General features: G+C 38.3%; 1 protein-coding gene across 4 annotated transcripts in view; it reads left to right on the plus strand.

The window, feature by feature from the left end:
• Window positions 1-17,122, plus strand: part of ACSBG1 (acyl-CoA synthetase bubblegum family member 1) — a 40,580-nt gene that overhangs the window by 937 nt on the left and 22,521 nt on the right. For 3 of the 4 annotated variants that reach the window (XM_041427701.1, XM_041427698.1, XM_041427700.1), the window contains exons 2-3: window positions 35-138; window positions 14,649-14,731. The gene's annotated coding sequence lies outside the window, so the exon portion shown is untranslated. Of the gene's footprint in view, window positions 1-34; window positions 139-13,358; window positions 13,558-14,648; window positions 14,732-17,122 lie in introns of all 4 variants that reach the window. The other variant, XM_041427699.1, reaches the window with a different exon arrangement.

Below are 17,122 nucleotides of genomic sequence, written 5' to 3' on the forward strand. Positions count from 1 at the left end.
GTAGGAATGTTTACAGACTGCCTTTTTATTCCAGGAACAGTTCCTTATTCCTGGGAATAGTTTTATGAAAGCAGAACATCTCCTGTGATTATGATAACCCAAAGGTTCCAGTGCTCTGCCCTGCCAACCACAGCCCAGGTAAAGAGTCTGGATGACTGAAGGAGAGGGTCCTGTTGTGTTGTCTAATAGTGGGAAATGGGGAAAAAGAAAAAGGGGGAGAGATCCAAATGAAAATTGGTCATCATTTAGAGCTCTGGTGACACTATAATGAACTTCCTACTGTATTTCAGGTAAATGCTATTAGAAGATTGAATTAATACAATCTACTTATATTCAGCATGTAAATTTACTGAAGGGGGAGCTAATTACAGGAAATCAACAGAAAATGCCAATGAAAGGAACAGTTCAAAACCACAAGAAAGAAATCAGTGTTGGTAACTATTATTTTCTCCAGGCATAATTATCAGCAGCTGAACATGTAAATTTGTGTTTTGCAATTGTGAAATTATATTGACAAGTAAATACAGGAACTCTTCTCTGGAGATATTTATGGTAAGTTACTCTGTAAACTTGCAGACCAAGAACTAAATATCTCCTTTTTAAGGCAAAGAAAAGGTCTATTCTCATAATGGTCTCTACCTTAAAGATAAATTAGCTATAATCTGTTGTTCTGAACATAATATTTCCTTTTAAGAAGAAACAATAACTTGGTTTATAGCTTTGTAGTAACTGAATGCTTTAGTAGATGAGAAGCTTTCTAAGCACATAATGAATTTTAGAGATCCCTTTTTAGTATGTCATAAAAACTGTATCATTTCTGTGAGTAGAAATCCTCATGTAGGTATGTGTAGATACCTCATGTGGGTGTGTGTAAATGTAATAAGAACTCACACTGATGGGTGGTTTCTTACTGTTAACATTTGTTACTTGCAATAACAGCCAAAAAACTTGGTTGGTTTGGATCTTTAGTTAAGAGGATTGAGGCTCCTACATAATTTACTTTTGTTTTATAAGGGAGCCTTATCAGGTTATGTTTACATTCATATGCAGTATTTGTTTTCTCCATCTTTGGTTCCAGTTGGTACAATCAAATCATTATTTTTTCAAAGAATTAGTGGGAAAAGTAGTAAGGGTTGGTGTTTGAGATTATAAAAACAGGAGAGATACCACTCAGTGGATATTCTTTGCACCATCATGTGCATGTCCTACGTCACTGTTGTCTGAGTGATGCAGTCATTCTCATACCTGAGGGGAATGCAGTCCTACAGCTGTCTGAAGCAAGACACTTCCCATTTATCAACACTTTATTTATGTATTTATGGAGCAGAGTTAGAATCCTCAGCAGATGGTTTTGTCATGATCAGTAGTAAATGTGAAACAGCCTCTATACATGCAGAAATATTTCTCAGCAATTACAGTCGTGGTTCCTTAACTCAACCAGCCTGGTGATCAAGGGTGTGTATGCCTAACTCTGTTTCTTGTGGTGCACACCTTGCCTCCTAAAGTTTGTGGTTGTTGCTAATCAGCAGCCAGATGAACAGCTAATTTCTTTCGCAGTTCTTTCCCTTTCTTCCCTCCTGCCACATGTAACATGAATCACATTGTTGCCTTTTTTTTGGCCAGTATCAAATTTGCGTGTGGGTGTCAACAGGAAAACAAGCGGAGAATTTCTGTTCTCTGCAGGGAGGCAGGAATGGACTGGGAATGGGGAGTAATTAATCTGGAGCCTGTTTCATTTAGCCACCAGAGGACTCTGGTTCTGAAACAGGCTAGCACAAAACAGGAGTTAAAACTGCACCTGCTGACCTTGGGACCGTGCAGTATCTTTATTACAAGAATTATGCATTTATCTTTTAGTCCCATTATATAAAGCACTGCTGGAATCTGTTTGTTTGCATTTCTTTTATCTGGCTGTATTGCTATTTATCCTTGTTGAAAGAAGGATCCTGGAGACAGTTAAGAGAGCAATCTGCTGAACTGCAGCTTCTTGCAGCACCCTTGATTTCTGAAAGTATCAAAAAAACCCTGTTTATTACAAACACTGTGGGAAAAAAAAAAGTCAGGAATCTAAGGGACTGTGTGTTTTCAGCCACACTAAATTTGCTTAAACAGCTTCAGTATTTCCTCTATAAGGTGAAATTAGAATCACAGCAGACTTTCCTTTGTGCTGAGCTGGATTCTTTCAAGCATCCAGGTCTCAAAAGTTAGCACAATTTCTACAAATTTCTTAGGAAAATATCCTTTAAATAATATTTTTAAGCTATGATTTTTAGCCTTATTAAAAATGTATGTTAAACAATAAAGTGTGACAGTTTCATTTAATGAACCTTTAATGGCCCTGGGCCCATAATTATTATACAAAAAGGGTATTTTCTACAGAAACTAACTGTTGGAAGAATCTTTTTGCTATAGATGAAAAGTAAAAGATCTCCTGGAAAAATGTAAATGATAGCCTTTGTTTTGAGCTATTTTAGGGTAGTGTGTAGTGAGTAACTAGCAGTCACAGGTTTGTCTAATCTGAATTCCTGCATTAGAAGTAAATTAGTATAAAAAGCATATGTGAGTTTAAAAAGTTGTTGCTTGCCTGGAGCTTTCCATTCTGTAATCTGCCCTCAGCATCATCTCCTTGGCCCAAGGTAGCATAAATTGGTTGATCCTTAAGGTGTGTGTTGAGACTCACTTGTTTAGTAAGATTTAATGGAGGTTTTGCCACTGTTTGCCACATTGAAGACATGTTTGGAATTAGAATTTTGCATAAGCCCTGAAAACTACTCTCACTTAGTAGATCTGTGTAGTTTAATTATTTTTTTAACTTTAGCTAAAATGTTTTAGACACTGAGTGACATTTTAATTTTATGAGAAAGTAGGAAAAAGAGCTGTAGATAATCACAGCAAATGTAGTTAACAGACCATAGCAGGCAGAGAGCTGCAATTAGTAGCAAGTTGAAAAGATTACAGGCTCCAAGAAAACTGATATGAAATAACAAAAATATAATAGAAGTGCAATTTATGTAAATAAATGTAACAAAGGCTTTGAAACTGGCTTTGAATAAAGGTTATGACATGTTCTGCTGGTAGTGGTTGTGAGGTAAGGCTTTTTTTGATTTGGTTTGGATTCAGTGCTGGAAGATGGGAGGAACAGTAGGACTACCAGTTTAATGTCTGTACCAAAAAGTATTGTTTGACACTATTTGTTACCAGTGATATGACTAAAAAAAGGGGCCTTGTCATACATTTGCTTAAACTAACTGGGATGACTAGCGAGGAGCATCCAGAATTAGTCCACACCTCTGTTAACTTTAAGTAAATACAAGTTTTATGGTAAAACATTCACTCTCTTGCCTTACAAGTAAATAGATGGGGGAGTACACAGCCCTGGGTAGTTTCACGTTTTCATAGTCTTACTGTGAATTACAGCTGAAACATCATGTCCCAGGCGTGCTCCACCCACACCAAGGCTGGTCTGCCTTGCCGTGCTGTTGGTCACTGACCTAGTAACAACGTGCTTTTGGTTTGGCCTCTCTGATATTTCTATTTGGGATCTTGTGACTGCAAATTGTATTGACAGTGCCTTCAACTCTGAGGTACCAGTTGCAAATTTCTGAAAGATACCAGTCCTAATTGCAGAGCAAAGGATGTGAACAGTATGTGAGCTTTATTTGGCTTTTATATGCTTTTATTGCTTAGTGAGCCTGTCAACACCTAGAAATCTTATCCCCTGCAAAAAGCAGCCTATCCCATCACAAATATTCTGTCTGGGTCTAGTGCAGTCTTGTGCAACTTGCATGCAGGTAGATTTAGGCATAAAAGAAAAGGATTGTAGCATCTTGTAAGGTGCAACATGTAAGATGGTTTTTTCTGCTGAACTCCATGTAAGTTGCTGGCCTCATTTGTTAGGATTTATTATTGAAACTTGAAGACAACCTAGAAAGGTACCAGAACTGCAAAGGCAGGTTCTGTGTAGAACTATAAAGGCAAATTCTGTGTCCAGCTGTTGCAGCTTGACATTCATGAGCCTGTTGTTGAAGTGACAAGACCGTAGCTGACAGTTGCAGGAAACACAGTTTATCACAATGATGTGAGTTCTTCGTTACAGTCACACAATAGAGAGTCCAAAGCAACTCTTCTCCACCAATTCCCACTGATAAATTCCCCTTACTTCACAGCCTGGCTTCCCTTTTGGCAGTAACAAGCTGCCCTTGTTACTGGAGGAGTGATCTGCCACTGGAGAATGCTTGATTGTGTCAAAATGATTTGCTAACCATCAGCAAGTTTAAGGAAAATTATAGAAGAAACAAAACAAAGAAATCCTTCATAAACACAGTGTATACAGAAGACACATAAATTTGAGGTTATCTGTTTATTCACTGAAAGTACAAGACTTAGTGAGCAGCCATTTCCTTCCAGGAGACCAGCCAGTTAGCCAGCCACTAAACACCCAAGATGCAACTCCTTCATATAGCATCTAAAACACTTTAGATGACCTGAAGAACAAAAAGAAGAGTTTTCTTGCAGCAGAGTTTTCTTTATTATGTTACTGGAAAGTTGGTTGCAAGGAAGAGACCTTGTGGCTTTCTGCAGAGAATTGGAACAAAGCATTTGGAGAATTATCCCAAAATGAAAGAGCTAAATCAATCCTGACAAATAAGAGTTTTGCTGCATATGATGACACATTTTTACCATTGAAATATCCCCATTTTGTGTTCAGATATTTTCAAATCAAGTTTCTGGTGTTGAGAATAGATCCCTTAGCATCTCACTTCAGAGTTTTCTTTCATTTCAAATTGCATTGTCTACAATTATATGTTTGGATATGGTGCAAGGCGCTCTGGAATAAAACCCACACTTTCTACAAAGTTAATACTTGTTATCTTAGATATTCCTAATCACTATGGCAGTCTTTGTACCATTAAGTAAAGCAGATTATGTTCTCTGGCTCTGAAGGCCATGGCACAGCATGGCTTGCATGACAGGGTAGTCATTAATATCATCTCCCGTGACAGCCTCTGCCCTGTGTTGTCCCAGGCAAGTGCCAGTTCATACAGAACCATGCCAGGGAAGGTGCTTGCAGTGGGTGGCTTGAGCCATTCTCTGGATTTTGTTTAGTTTACCAGTATAGAAGTAGCTGAACTGGACTCTCTTACATCCTGGGAAGTAATTTGCTCAGTCATGTGTAGAAACTTCCACATTATACCATAGGCCTGCTGTGGTGAGGTGCAGGCAGTGCTGCTGTAGCTGTGGTGCTGGAGGAGGTGCTTAGCTGTTGCAGTGCTGGGTTTCATAGGTAGAGTTGACTTTAAGGCATTTCCTAATGTAATTAATCTGTGTTTTCTTTAAGAAAATAGCTTCATTGAATGTTCTTTTTCAGAACTAGACTTAGTAAAATTAGAATTGCTTCAACTTGTGTGAATTAATTTGTGGAAATCTTGGCAAAAGAAAAGATTTGCATCTTAAAGCATTGCGAACTCATTAAAATTCTTCTCATGGATAATTAAAGAAAAGTGAATTAAAAAGAAAGTTTAACAGTAAGCAGCTCACAGGCACTGCGACATTTCAAGCATGTTAAAATGAGAAAGAAATAGCTTTTGTAGCAGTAGTCTCCTCCTCTTGTATTACGTGTTGTTTTTTCTAACAAATAACCAGTTACTGTTGGTTTCTTTGGTTCTCCAAGTAGCTCATTTATGCCTGATCTGCACAGTTCTTCAGCATATTTGTGACCAGCTTTGCAGGGTTTGTCAGCATGCCTAACAGTGGAGAGACTCTCACGAAACAATTGCAGACTGAAAATGCAAGGAAGGTTTCAGGAAGCTGTGAAAATGGGTAAAGTAGCTTGAACATTTATTTTAACAAACTCATATACCAATTTTTCCCAGCTTAAGTTTCTCTTGTACTGCTGTGCAGATCCACAAGAATTTTTCCTGGTGTCTCTACTATCTAATGAAGAATAAGGTGTATCTTTTGAGGCTAGAATAAGAGAAAATTGTTAACAAAGATTATAAATAGGTTTATTCTCCTATGCTAAATCCTACTTTGCCTTTAAACTTCATAGCATCATTGAGTAGGGAATGTGTTGCTTGTATCTTATTGGCATACAGGATACACCTGTATAATGTTTATTTTATAGCACAGAGGGTATTTAGCCTCTTCTCTTCCGGATTTGGGGGAGTAATCCTCAGGTAATAATTGATCTTTGTGACAGACCATCTTCTTCCTGTCACAGGCAACAGAACTTAACCAGGTAACCTATCTTTTAGAGGTGGGAGCGGGGAAGTGAATTTTAGAAGAGTGTCTTTTGATGTTTATGTTACCTTTTACAGGTAAAATAATCCTGGGTGGTGTCTCCTTTCTGTCCTAGGCAGCACAAAAAGAGCATGTTGTTTCTTCTACCTGTTGATCTATCACTGGAATGGTATCTTCTAAGAGAGAAATCTCCCCATCTGTGGAGTTTTTGGAAGTACTTAAGATTAGAACAAGACATCTCATGGGAAATACTTTAGCTTCTGATTGTTAGATGTTTGTCAGTATTGCTAAGTACTAATATCCGTTTCCAGAGACTGAATTAGTTTTCTGTTAAGTTAAATCTAACTTCACATTTGTTTAGGGAATAACTTGCATGCTATGTCTCTTGGAAGATTTGTTTGATCCATTCAGGTAAAGGATTGTTTGGGATAATTTCTGCCATAATGGTTTCTTCTGTTCTGGGCTTTGTAATCCTGGATAAGAATCATGAGGAGCAATCCAAAGACTTAAGGTTTTCAGAACAGGAACAAGTTTAAGAAATCTTTGAAAACTTTTGAATGTATTGTTGTTGCTTCTGGAATCCCAATGTAGTTAGAAGTAGAATTGTCATTTTTTGGTTTAACCTGTCCAAAGATCATAAACCACTATTTGACTTGTGGTCCTTATAGGTATATGTACACTCTGTCTCATGAAAGTTAGGATTTTGCTAAGCTAGCAATAATGCCTCTATTTTAGTCCATGCATGCTTCTATTTGTGACATACTTAATAAAAAAAAAAAATTGGAGTTTTCTTTGTTAAAGAAAAGAGCTAAAGGAGAATTTAAAAGTACAGTGGTGTGCATCCACTGCAAGCAGGAAGTTTAACCTTCCTGTGTTAGAAATATGTTTAGCATTTGTGTTTTTTCTGAATTTTTTCTGATGAAAGAATATCAGACCACAGAACTCAAAATACTTTTGATGCATTCAGAGTCTTTGAGGTAGACTTCTGTGGTTTGTTTGTTTTTGAAGATGCCAGTGCATGTTGCCACGTTAAGTGCTGTTGTTTACCTGGTGTGGTTTGAAATTAGATAGCAAACTTCTGTCCCTTTTTTAGTATGCTGGAAGTAGGATTCCTAGTAGAAAGGACTAGACTAGAAAGAAAAATGTATCAAATGGAAATAGGAAAGAAAGATCTTTTATAAGGCTGAAATTGAATCAGTGTGACCTAAAAAATGAGGCAGAGATGAAATAATGAGTTCTGTGTGACCTAACTTTGCTACATTCACTGCAAATAGCCATACAGAGACAGATAGTGGGAGATTTCTGCTTCAGGTCTGGGTTTTTGCTGTGCAGGGGAGGACAGCCAGAAAATCTGTACCAAGGTCAGGGCAGGGTTGTAGTATGCTCCCAACTGCTGAATAGAGCCTTTTTAGGGGTGAATAAAAAAGGCTCGTTACATTGTTTATTTTTTCCCATTCAGCCGTGAAGTTTTCAGCTATCCCTAAAACTGCTCTGCTCACCAAAATAAATGACCTGATTTTTGAGGATATTTATTCTTAACAAGAATAAAATGCTTCAGTTCTGTTTTTTGCAAATAAATAGGTTTTACTAGGAGTTGTGTGCCAGCTGTGTTATATGGTCAAACAGATCTCAGCTGTTAACTTTATCACTAGTATTTTGTTCTTTATTCAGCATTTGTTTGGCTTTTAAATATATCTTTGTGAGAGAAGAAGTTGTGTGAGTAATTTGACTGGCTCCTTGTGCACTGTGAAAATCAAAGCAATTGTTGAATCATCTGAGCCTTTTTGCAATAGGAACATATCTGGGCTGATCTATGGCCTTGTTTTTAAGTCTCATGAGGGTATGGAAACCAATTAACAGCTAAATCTAACCTGTTCTTCAAGGGCAAAGGGGAACTTTTAAATAGAATTAATAAGAAATGTATTATAATATTGCCCTCATTTGAATAGGGGAGTAATTAGTAAATAAGATGACCAGTCATAATAGACAGCAGTGTCCTGTAAAGGGTCATGGGGACTTCCTGTGACTCTCTACTCACTATAGGAAAAATGCTACATTACAGAAAATGAGGGTTTAAAGAACTAATGTGGTGTGTCCTTACTGTGGGGTTTTTTTCCCTTATGTCACAAAAAATGAGAAAACATCTTTAGAACATCTTGGGTAACAGTTGGCAGCACCTCAGGGTCTGGAGATCCAGTATTTTCTTGGCTGTTTCTGTGCCAGTCTCTTTAGCTGCTGATCTCTCAAAGCTGTGGTGCTATGTTGATTCAAGTCAGAGTGACTTTATTGTCTTTGTCTAGAATTCTGAGTCAGATCTGTGATTCTGAATTCACTGTCTTGTGCTCATTTCTACATTCTGTCCCTAGAGTTCCGTTTTAAAATACTGGATTTGGTATTTTGGTCTCTTCTAGGATACATGGGGATTTGGGAAAGGATTTCTCATGAATGGGGGACCCAGATAAAGATATTTAGTTTCTGAAGTCTCTAGGCAAAATACCAGAATCATTACAGTTTTCAGAGGTTACCCATAGGTAACTTAAGCCATTGCTTTTTGCTGCCAGAAGAGTTGGCAGATGAATACTTAATGGTTCCATCTTGAATTCGAATGCTCCAGTGAGCTGTTGAAAATGTCTAACACCCAATGAAAAGCTTTTAAGAATGTGCAGATGTAGACCCAAAACACTCCCCAAAGTAACTCTAGTGCAGAATAAGGCTGGTGGAATGTATATAGCTGGGATGTATATAGCTGGTGTATATAGCTGGGGTGGCCTGGAGAACATGCAAAAGCTTGGAGGGGAGAATTCCTCAGTGTTGGAACAGAGATCAGTATTTAGGACATTTGTCACCAAGACTGAAAAGCACAAGATGGACACTTGATTGGAAGAAGGATGTTTTATCATCCACTTTGAAACTGATTCCTTAAATAATCAAGCCACCAAGCTGTGGGAGTTTAGAGATGGAATTCACTAAGTTGTCCTCAAGAGAAGCAAGCAGTGAAAGATAAAATCAAAATTTATGAAGAAGTTCTGTCTTGGAAAAAGGCTTATTTTCCACTTCTGCCTTTTTTTTTTTTTGTGTTTATTAAATAGGATTACTACTTAATAGTTAGGAAAACCAGTTCAACAAAGAAGTGTTTGAGGAAAAAAATACTTACGCAAATGGGGATCTGCACACGTTGGTCCCAAAGATAAACACCTGTGTCTTACAAAATATTTCTTTGGGCAAGGCAAGAGAGAAAGGAGTTTAATTAAAAGGTGGGGACTTTGTTGTAAGAAGTGTGAAGTAACATGCCCACTGGCACATGAATATAGTCTCTGGTGGTGGGTGAGCTTGTAGGTGATACGCTTGGAGGAGCAGCAAGGCAGAGCAAGGAGCTGCACTGCTTTGGATCATCACAGTGAGGGCAGAACAGCACTGAGAGCCACTGAGTCTGGAAGCAGTGCTGTCAGAGCATCCCCAGGAGAAGCTGAACAGAATTGCTTTTTGGAAAAAATCATGTAAGGGACAGAGAAAGTATATGCACTCCGCAGACACTGTAACTGAGCATTCCCTCCCTATTGGCTGTGTTCTCTGTTGCAGACAGTCTGCAGGATAATTTACTTTGAAAGGACAAAAGCAGAAAAATGGTGCAAGTTTTATAATAAAAGCTGTGGAAGTTAAGTAGACCTGAACTGCAGTAACATGGTTGACCACAGCCAGAGCTTTGCACCTAGAACATACTGTTCTTCTAAACATAGGCATCACATCACAACCTCAGCTTATCCAATAATGAATGCAGCATCTTCAACAGTGACTATGTCTCATCCATTAAACCAGAATAAAAATAATTAATTAGTAAACATATATTGCTGTATGGTGATCTCACATGTGGTACAACAGTACCCAGGAGCAGGGTGGGAGCAGAGAAACTGTGTTATGAAGAAGCCTCTGCAACAGGAATACCAAGAAAGGGAGGAGGAGATGGTATCTTCATTGTGAATCTGACAGCACAGGTCTGGAAGCTCAGAATATGGCTCCAAGTGAATGTGTGGTCTGAACTACCCACTGGTTTCATGGCAAAAAAATGTTTGAGTCTTCTTTGTGAGCAGTTGTGAATGTGATTTCCAAATGTAAAAGTCCATTGGCTTGCTATATGTGCATAGAGGGTTATGAGTAAATATTCTGATGTCTAAAGGAATACTTTGTCCTGAATAATGTATTAACAATTTATGTATGTAATTATTTGTTAAATGGCTTATTTCTGCAACTTCATAGAAAGCTTCTCTCTCTCTAGAAAGGTTGATCTTTTAAATTTTTGATAATCCCTGTAGAGAGCTGACTGGTAAGAACAACATTGACAAGATTACAGGAGCTGAACAACAGGAACAGGATAAGGAATAGGAATACCAAAAGAATGACATGTCTTTTTATTTGTTACCATATGTAATCTGTTTAATGAACAGGTTCCCCTTAAATTTCATAATAATATGATGGCTGTATAACAGTTCATATTCTCTTGGTGCAGTTTATGATAATAGAAATCACTCTGCAGAAACAAGGCCAAAATGTATCCTGGAACATAAATTTCATAGTTCTTAAATTTGAGAGAAAAGCTACAACTAATTATACAGGACACTCAGTGCATTCTGTAAGGCTTATTCAAGTGTGAATTTCTGTAAAGTGTTTTTTCCAAAGAAGAAAATGCTTTATTATTATATTAAAGACTGACTTTGTAGATTCTCTTCGATTTTATTGTTTGTATTTTCACCAGATTTTGCTATGAGGAAACAATTTAGAGGACAGCAAATATCTGACTGTATCTGGCCTAGAGTGTGATGTGTAAGCAGAAATTCTAATTTCCAGAACAGGAAACAGAGCCTGTGGAAGGGAAAGGCTAATTGCAAAGTCCCTTAAAACAACAACAAAAAATTAGGGAAATGAGTATCACAGTAAGTAGTGCCATTAATCACTAAGCATCATTATGGTAAGAGAACAAACAGTTTTTCTAATATGCAGTTAGCAAAAGAGCACTCATTTTGTAATTATAAAAGTGGAGAGATTTAGCTGTGGCATTTAGTTTCTGTAGTTACAATAAGAAGTGATACTGTATTCAGTGGTTGCTATCAAATACACTCAGGTAAAACCAGTAATTGCTATGACAGCAAATCCAGATTGGATGCTTCTCCTCTGGTGACTCACACCCAGCAGGAAGGGCTGTCAGTCCCATCAGTCATTGCTTTACCTCACACACACATTGCTTCCTGGGTTGTAGAGATAAATGTCACTGGAGCTGTTACAGTCATGGAAACACGGAGGGAAAGGAAGCTCTCCCTTTGTTAATCCCTTTGCTAATAGAGAATGCTCATATTCTTGCTTTTCAGGTTGGTCTGGAGTGTGAGAATAGCTTCAGTATGGAATAGCATCCAAGGGACACAGGGGAGTGGTGGGAGCTGCGGGTGGGTGGGCAGTGTTGGGCTTGGCCCCAGACCTCTGGGTAAGCCAGCCAGCCTGAGCTGTGCTTTCATCTCAGGTGAGAGCAGCATGTTGAATTCAGGCAGCAGATGAAGTCATGTTTGCTAGAGCGGTACCTTGAAATTAAAGTCCAGATTACATCAGGAAATACTGTCATTCAAAAATCACCCAAGCTAATGGAGTTATACAGAAATATGCTTTGGTTAGTTCTAGCTGGTCACCCTTTTGGAGCTTTTTCTGTTTCTCCTAATTGACTTGTTCAAGTGACCTTTGCTGTTAAATTCTCACTCTGTGTGATTTGTAGAGGTTTTTGCTTATTATCTTTGGAATAAGATTAGCAGAAATCGGATGCCGAAAGCCCACCTTTAAACTGGTAGTTGGATTTTGGAAGATGCTGGCCCTGCACTAATAACACTGAATAATTTATGCAGAACCTCAGTCTTTATAAAAAATTTAAGAGCCAAAGTCCAGATCTCCAACACATTTTGGTTTTGCTGGGACATCTTGGCACCATGCCGTGGTTCTGCAGTGCCTTTTCTCCTTGCTGCAATTTGTGCTCAATAAGCTCTTGATCGGGCAGCCCCACCAAATTCTGCTCAGTTCAGCATTGAACAATTCCAGATGCTATAACCATTCTTGGATATTTACTTAATAAAAGGTTAAAGTCGAGTCATCAAAGCCATATTCTTTCACTCAGAAGCGATGGTTTGAATAGGCACAGAAATTGTTGTTGGAAGAGAAAGTTTCTTAATTGTACTTTTCAGGGCAAAAAAAACTCACTCTCAAATGAGCTGCCTGATTCATGGGGACAGCTAAGAACTATGTTGCATGGAGTGTTACCAACTGTAACACTTACAAAGATACTGAATGTGTAGGGATCTTTGTGGAATTTTTGCACATTGAAGCATTATCAGAGGAAGTCTGTAAGTTTAAATGTTGGTTGGCTGTTTTTCTATAAAGAGAACATAATGTGAACTGAACCGGTATCCTGTAACAGATAAGAATAAAGCAAGCTAAAGAGATAATAATCTGGGAAAAGTCATTAATTATGTTTATTAAAGTTTTGAGTATCATCAAATGAGGCTCTTCTGATACATTACTAATCAGAGCTGTTTTATTCAGAAGGCTTTTCTGCTCTTCGTTTTCATCAAAAAAGTTTCTGTTATCTTTGGACCAAGACTTCGGGTTATTTATTTTGTAAAATAATAAAAAGTTTTATTATTCACAAGATATTTAAAGGAAAAAGTTCCACTGGATTGTTAAACATCAAATATAGTTTTTCTTTAAAATAGGAAAAGAATCAAGAATCATATCAAGTGTCTTGAGATGGCAGACAAACATATGTTCTTAAGTTATTTCAAATGGGGATTTTTGGTTTTATTCTCAAATAGGTCTTCCTGGTCTTTCATTCTGTTTTTGCAATCCCACTTCCTTAAGTCGCCATTTCTTTGACATATCAAACACAGGCTTACCTTCCAAAACGTGGGATAATCCCCTTCCTTATTTAAATTACTCAGTTTCTCATCAGCATCTGCCTTCTCCAAGCCAGTGACTATTTCCAGATACTCATTTTGCTTATCAGACAAGCCCTTTCATGTTTTATGCCATTACAAGAGAAGAAATATCCTCACAAGCAAGATTAGTGATGGCTCCCTGTTTTCCTTCAGCTGCTTTTGTGACCTGTGCCCTGCTCTGAGGGGACCTGTGGGGAAGAGTGAGGCAGGAAAAGAACTGAAACAACTGTGGTTGTCACTTCTGAGAGTTGAAGAGTTACACGGTCTGCTGCATTATTGTAAAGGAGATACAGCTTGGTCAAGACTTTTGTGACTAATAATAATAAATTCTAGGAGTGTCCCACATATATAGGTATTTTACAAGTGTGGTTGTTAATATGAAATGGGAAATAGTGCCTGATGTAGTGTTTGCTCCTGCTGTTTGCTCCCTGTCACCGCTGTGTAAAAACTGCTTTTGAGGTTGTTATTTATTTGAAAGCTGCAAAGTGCATTGTTTCAACTTTCTACATTTTGAGTTAATTTATTACACTGTGGAGGGCAAGGACTTCCTGGGCTTCACTCAGGACTCTTCTATTGTATGTATGGAAAAATAATGAAGGAAATCCTAGCTTCCTCTTAGCCTCTGAAGACTTCTGATTCCCACCATTTGTTCTATGAAATGAAATTAGCTAAATTAAAAAATCTTTATGCTGCTATTCTTGCATAATCTGTAGTGCATTGCTATATTCAGTAATTTCTGAATAAATAAATGCTTATAAAATAAATGCTTATTGTTTAGATATTTTGCACATGGAATTCTTATCAGTCTGTCAACTTAAAGACTTCTTGGGTTGGAGTTTGTATTTGTACTTTAAACTTGGTCTGTTTACTTTTAGGAAAAGTTAATTTCATTCATGTCTTAATGATAATTTGTTGTGTTGGTGAATTTATTGAAATTATTATCATTATTATTATTATTATTATTATTATCTAAATTGCCTTCTCCTTCTGGCTTAAAAAAAAACAAACCCTGACTTCAGAGCTTCAACAGGTATCAACAGTGACAATTTACAAGGTGTTGTTATAGTACCAGTGTCAGTATGATCAGGGTTAAGATTGATAACTCTTTCTTCATACTTGTATGGTTCATGGCCTCTTCGTGGAAGTTCAAAGTTAGTGTCTTCATCTGGTATATTCCATGATATTTTAACCAAAAGCATGAAATGAAGAATGTCATTCTTAGGGCGAGGCATTTCCATTTCACTAGGTCATAGTGGAGTTTGCAAGAGTCAAAATATATTTGATAGCTCTGAACTTTCTAATTCCACCTGCTTGTATTTCAAAGTGCTTGCAAGCTGTGTTTTTGTTTACCTTTTGATATCTATTTTGCATATTTGTACGTTGATTGTAGTAGATCCTGCTAGTGCTCCTGGATAACATCTTAGTAGTTCTGTTTGCTTTTAGAACCTTTACAGATGCAGAGACTGTCTGCAGGGATCTGCTGCCTCGTTTGGAGGAGCCCCAGGGTGAAGGCATAGAGCCATCAGGTAAGATGATCCTTGGAAGATCTTTGATGATCCTTGGAAATTTGACCTCTTCTTAGATTTTTTTTTTTAATGTAATTTTTGTGTCTATTCTAGCAGGTTTTGACTGACAATTTCTTAAGGCTCAGTTAATGGAAGACAAAATTAAAACTGAAGTGAGTCAGGGCAGCTGAAAATTTTTCAGGAGTTGCCTGCAAATTTGCATATGTTTCTGGCAGTCTTTGTCTGTATTTGAAATGATGACTAGATAAAAATTAAAAATAGCTTGATCCTATTGAGAATCATGCAAATTGTTGTGTTACCTTTGGCATCACAGCCTACTCACCAGCTGTCACCTGGGGAGGATTTGGTGTGCAGTGTAATGACTGGAGGCTTTAAAGAATACCTGTGCTTTGGTCAATTCTGTGTTGCATCAGAGCATGTGCTCACTGGTGTTATTTAATCCAACTGCAGTGCTGAATGGCTTGCCTGAATGTGCTACCATGTGGCTTAAAGGAGGTTTGCTAGCAGAGCTTTCTGAGGTTCTTTGGAAGGTTTGCAGCCCTAAGAGAGTTCCCTCTTGCCTTGGAGAGGCTGCTGCTGGTATCTAAATGTGCTCATTAAAACAAAATATTGTTCTAGGAGAAAACTGAAGCAGTGAGCATGTAGCTATCTGATCTATGTAGGAATCTTGCATGCAGACTTTATACATGTGTATAAATATTTATCTGTATGGATATATAGTTACTTTTCAATTGGCAGGTCTTTGATATACAGTAGGGTTCTTTCCAAGAAGTGAACTGCTAGGTGTATGCTTTCAGTGAGTAGGAAATAAATGTAGATGAATAAAGGCAAACTCCTGCTTTCAAATTTACAGAGTATCTTACTGCACTGATTGAGCTACACAATCTCTATGTAGATTGTCAGCGAGACTGATTCTGCAGAGTGCTTGTGTGCTTGTGAAGGCTCTGACCTATTTTCCTAAGAATTTATCTGGGACAGTGGTTAATGCTGTCAGCTCCCTACCTGCTTCTCTCCCAGAGGTTGCTGAAGTAAGCTGGGCTGTAAAGCAGTGCTCCAGCAGGAATGCACATGTCATTCAGCCACTCCTGCAAGGGTGACCACAGCCTGTGCCACGAAGGTGAGGTGAACAGCTAAGGATAGAAGCCATTCCAGCTGTTCCATCATAATTGTCCTGCAAACACAGGCCACGCCTTATCCATTTTAATTAAGCAGTTCCTTTATTGGTATTTAGATATGTTTCTAGTTGATGAATCAGGAGCTTACAATTTGTTAGTCTTTGTCTTCTATTTGACTTTGGGAATCTGTGGCACTACTTGTTATCCATTTAAATTGGAAGCAGTGTTTAACTTGGAAACATAACACTGCTATGGAGACTTTGAGTGGTGAAGTGAGGGCTGAATTTCAAAAACTCCTCCCAAAAGATCTTTCATGAGAAGGAAGTTCAGTGACTGGTTGCAGGAGGTCTACATTGTATGTAAAGAGAAAAGGAGGAGATTCTGATATCTTCTAGTTGTTCAGAACTGACTTCCTTGCTTTATAATTGATACATTCTGCAATCTCAGGAGTAAATTTATCTAATGAGGACCACAGGTTGTTCTGGAATTTTTCCCCCATTGCTTTCTACCAATGTATAGAAGCTCATTCCTGTGGAACCAGGCCAGATTTGGAGTTTTCTAATGCATATGTAAATCCAGAGTACCTTTACTGTTGGCAGCAGGCATTATATTGACTTAAAACCAGTGTGAAGTTAGAATTCATCCATGCTGGTTTTATACTGATGGAATCAACAAAATAATTTATGTCAGAAAAGAGCACTGGAGGGCAACTGGGACATCTTTCTGGTCGTAGGAATCCTTGTGGCTTTGTTCAGCTGAGTTTTGAAAACCTCCAGGGAAATTGTACAGCTTCTCAGTACCTCTTCATAGGCTGAGTCACCTATATTGTGAAATTCTTGATCCAGCAAGAATTTTCCTTGCTGCCAGCTCATGTCAGTTGCCTCTTGTCCTTCTGCTGTGTGCCTCTGAGAAGAATCTGTTTTCCTCATAGTACCTGCTTCAATCTTTGACAAACTGCAGGTAGATGCATTTTTTATCTTCTCCAGACTGGAGAAACACAGTTCCTGCAGGGATTCTTGTATGTGGTGTGCTCCAGACCCCTGACTGGGTGGGAGTCCCATTTTTGGGCTTGTGCCAGTTTGCTTGTCAGGATCTCTCTCTTGCACACTGTTTCAGGGGCAACCTCAGGGACACTGAGTAGGGGGAAATAATCCCTTTCCTTGGTCTGCTGGCTTAATCTTGCCCGTGCAGCCAGGAGTGCAGTTAGCCTTCATCTCCACTGGGGCACACAATTGACTGGCAGCCAGCCTGTCCAGCAGAACCATGGGGGTTTTCC

The sequence above is a fragment of the Onychostruthus taczanowskii genome, unplaced genomic scaffold (genome assembly GCF_017590055.1).
Source record: "Onychostruthus taczanowskii isolate IOZ18803 unplaced genomic scaffold, ASM1759005v1 scaffold118, whole genome shotgun sequence".
NCBI classification, from domain to species: domain Eukaryota; kingdom Metazoa; phylum Chordata; class Aves; order Passeriformes; family Passeridae; genus Onychostruthus; species Onychostruthus taczanowskii.